Source organism: Furipterus horrens, unplaced genomic scaffold (assembly GCF_987537825.1).
Source record: "Furipterus horrens unplaced genomic scaffold, mFurHor1.1.pri manual_scaffold_5, whole genome shotgun sequence".
Lineage (NCBI taxonomy): Eukaryota > Metazoa > Chordata > Mammalia > Chiroptera > Furipteridae > Furipterus > Furipterus horrens.
Window position 1 is genome coordinate 48,960,976 of NW_028327175.1, and position 4,148 is coordinate 48,965,123.

Sequence of the window (4,148 nt, forward strand, 5' to 3'; positions counted from 1 at the left end):
TTTTTTTTTTTTTTTTGACACTGAAGCCTTTTAATTCTGCACACGAAACCACTGGGGTGCTTCCCTGTGGGCACCTCGGAGATCACAACACAGATACATGTGGCTCCAGACACTTGAGAAGCGAGGTGAGAAAAACAACGGTTTGGCCCAATCACAGGTCTACGGGGCTGGGGATCCCATCAGGGCTCCAGAGGGTCGGGCTTGGTCTTCGCAGCAGATCTAAGGAAGCAGTGAGCTTACCACAGGGAGGGGAAGGGCCTCTGCAGATCGGTGGGGGCCTGGAGCTGCCCGTGCAGACGTCAGGAGCGGAGGTCTACTTGGCCGACTAGTGACTGCAGGGCTCGGGGGCTTGCCGCCCAGAGCTTACTTGGCTAGGGGGTTTCTGAAGTTCCTGCCGGCAAACTTGGCCTTGCTGCCCAGCTCCTCTTCAATTCTGAGGAGCTAGTTGTACTTGGCCAAGCGCCCCAATCGGCAAGGTGCACCAGTCTTGATCTGCCCAGTGCAGAGCCCCACCACCAGGTCAGCGATGAAGGTGTCCTCAGTCTCCTGGGAGCGATGAGGCACCATGACTCCCCACCCATTGGACTGGGCCAGCTTGCACACCTGCAGGGACTCGGTCACGGAGCCGATCTGGTTCATTTTGAGCAGCAGGCAGTTGCAGGACTTGGCGCCCACGGCCTTGGCAATCCGCTTCGGGTTTGTCATTGTGAGGTCGTCCCCCACCACCTGGATTCCGGCGCTGGCAGTGAACTTGCTCCACGCGTCCCAGTCGTCCTGGTTGAAGGGGTCTTCGATGGACACTACTGGGTAGCCCTTGATGAATGACATGTACAGGTTGGCCAGCTCGTCGGGGCTGATGTACCTGTTGGGGTCATCGGGTGACTTGAAGTCCAGGTCATACTTTCCTGACCTGAAGAACGCAGAGGCAGCTACATCCATGCCAATGACAACTCTGTCGGTGTAGACGGCTTTGCCGATGGCATTCTTCAGCAGCTCCAGGGCTTCTTTGTTCTCCAGGATGTTGGGCGCAAAGCCGCCTTCCTCCCCCACGTTGGTGGCGTCTTTCTCGTATTTCTCCTTGATGACGTTCTTCAGGTTGTGGTAAACCTCCGCTCCAATGCGCATGGCCTCCTTGAAGTTTGCGGCGCCGACGGGGAAAATCATGAACTCCTGCATGGCCAGCTTATTGCCAGCGTGGGAACCTCCGTTGATGACGTTGAATGCCGGAACTAGCAGGATGACCTCGGCACTGCCAGCCAGGTCAGCAATGTGGCGGTGCAGGGGCACCCCCTTCTCAACAGCACCAGCTTTGCAGACGGCAAGGGACACTCCCAGAATGGCATTCGCACCAAATTTAGATTTATTTTCCGTTCCGTCCATCTCTATCATCAGCTTGCCGATCTTCTCCTGCTCCACGACGCTCAGTTTCTTGCTAACCAGGGCAGGCGCAATACTTTTATTGGTGTGCTCAACAGCCTTTGAGACACCCTTCCCCAGATAGCGCGTCTTGTCATTGTTCCGGAGCTCTAGAGCCTCATAGATGCCAGTTGAGGCGCCACTGGGCACAGCAGCTCTGAAGAGACCTTTGGAGGTGTAGAGATCCACCTCAACAGTGGGAGTCGAAGATCTCTCTGGCATGCAGCTGCAGAATAGACATGGTGAATTTCTTTCACCCTGGCAAGGTAGCTCGGTTGGTTAGAGTCATTCTGATACACCAAGGTCGCAGGTTCGACCCCAGTCAAGGCACTATTCGTCGTCGTCGGCAGCCGTCCGTCTCGAGAGACGATGGTGTAGCTTCTTAAGAGTCTATCTGCACCGCCGAGAATGGTTGTGCAGTCCGACTCGGGAGTGACACGATATCTGTCTCCTCCCATGTTGAATCGACATCTTGTGATGATGCTGGAGTGTCCTCTCCAGTGAAGCTGAAGCTACAGAGCCTGGGCAGGGTGATATGGAGGGTCTGCTGTTGCCCATGCAGCAGACCCCCCCTCTCTTCGCAGCTGAAGGATCCAAGGGAAAGACGGAGTCAATACAGCTTGGCTTCAGGTGCGCCGCAGGAGTTGCCGGTGTTGACTACAACGTCAAACCGCCTTAGGGACTCCGGCTCCGGATTTTCTGTCGGGGTTTACTCCCTTAGCCTTTCCCCTGAAGAGGTATGCCGCAAGGCAGCGGAGGTTTTTTGGAGTCAGAGTTTTCCTTCTCTGATGTGCCCTGACTGGAAGATCGAACCAGCGACACTTAGCTTGCAGGCCGACGCTCAATCCACTGAGCCAAACCAGCCAGGATTATATCATATTATGAAAGACTAATAATGTGAGTAGGGCAGATGGTCAACAATGGCTTGTCCTGGTCATTAGAAACCTGAATTTGATCAATGGCTCCAAATTTAAGAGGATAGTGGATAATTTAGAAATGCTATAAACATACCAAATATACTGTATTAAGCTGAAAATAAGACCCACAAGCAAAAGTCAAAAGAATTCTAATGAAGTGGAGAAGAAAAGCCTAAAGAGTGGTATTGCTATCTTGTAAGGCCTAGTTCCTTCAGAAAGTCTGGCCCAGGAACTCTATCCCCAACGATCTGTTTCTTTGAATCCCCACTGCATTTAGGATATGGATCAGAATCCTCAGCACTTGACCAAACCATTGAAAACTTCCTTGAATAGCTTTCCTTTTTTAAATATATTTGTCTTGTCTCCCCAATTACATATATGGTAGGCTCCCAAGAGCTTGGATATAACCTATTTCTCTGGGACTCCACCTCTGTGCCTTGCAAATAATCACCAAAAAAAAAAAAAAAAAAAAGTGTTGACTTGTAAGTATAAAAACCATGTTTAATAAGGAAACTAAGACTATTTATCGCAGAGAAAATAATAATGTGATAGAAATATTTTCTACTCACTGAATATATCCATGTGCACCTCTACATTTGCCAGCCATCATCCAATTGGAGGAAGCCTGTTAGTTTTGTTTATCATATCATATGTAGAAGTTTCTGGGACAAAGCATTAGAGCCAGTTCACAACCATCGATCTCTTTCTTTTCCTTCCCCAAGGACAATGAAAACCCCGTAATAAGCTGGTCAAACCACAAAATAAAAATTTTAGATCATTGAGTCACTGCATGATCGGAAGCTGTCCTGGAAAATCTGTGAGCAAGAAATAAACCTTGAACGTGTTAAGCCAGAGATATCCAGAGATATGAGGTTTATCTGATATCATAGCATAGCCTAGTATTATAATGACTGATATAAATATGAATAAAAACTAAAAAGAAAAATTATTTCAGTACTGACAGATGTGATGAAAAGTCTCTAATTAGGCAAGACTATAGAAGGAAAAGCAGGAGGTAGACCTGACTCAATAGAAGGAAGGACTTCCTGGCAGTTGGGAAGTCCACTTAGCAAGAAGTGAAAAAGAGACAACCATGATTATGGAATCTGAACTAGGTGATTTCAAATATCCCTTCAAATGCTAACATTTTGCGATTCTAGATTGACTGACTGGGTTTCTAATATTTGGAGGACCTAAAAATGAGAAATTGCTTACCCTGACTTCTGACTAATATTATACAGAAGCAACATCAAGAGATCCCCCTATAAAAATCTTGCAGAGACAGACAAGAAACACATCCGAAGTATCAAGGAATTCAAGGATCCTCCCTGTGGATACAGTCAAAACATCCCCTCTCTGTATACAATACCACCTCCCTCAAAACACTCCAGGCTAGCGCCCAAGTTTCTTGCCACCTCAGCCCAGAGTTTGTGTTACAAGTAGACAACTGCATTCATAAAGATTCCTCACAAAATAAAGAGCCTTCTCAGTGGCAAACTAGAACTATCTTGAATTAACCTCTAAAGAAAGGGTAAAGTTCATGAGGTAAGGAATGTTTCTAGACTTGAAACTATATTTAATTTTAATGTAGCTATTGTGTCCCATCAAAAAGCAACTATATTGTTTAAATTATAGGGTAGATAGTTAAATTTCTAATTAAGAGAAGTTGTAAAGATTCTGTCCCTGAAAATATTCTAAGACTAAGAGCAATGTCTACATGTCATATAAAATTGTATTGCTGAAGATCTTTAAGATTATATCAAAGAAAAATCTCTGCTACTTACTAGTTATGTGACCTTGGATAAGTTATTTAGC

The 4,148-nt window shown here is 46.8% G+C and overlaps 1 pseudogene; it reads right to left on the reverse strand.

Annotated features, from left to right (window-relative positions):
• Positions 1 to 279: 279 nt before the first annotated feature.
• LOC150008568 (alpha-enolase pseudogene) lies at positions 280 to 1,657 on the reverse strand (annotated as a pseudogene).
• Between the last annotated feature and the right edge of the window lie 2,491 nt (positions 1,658 to 4,148).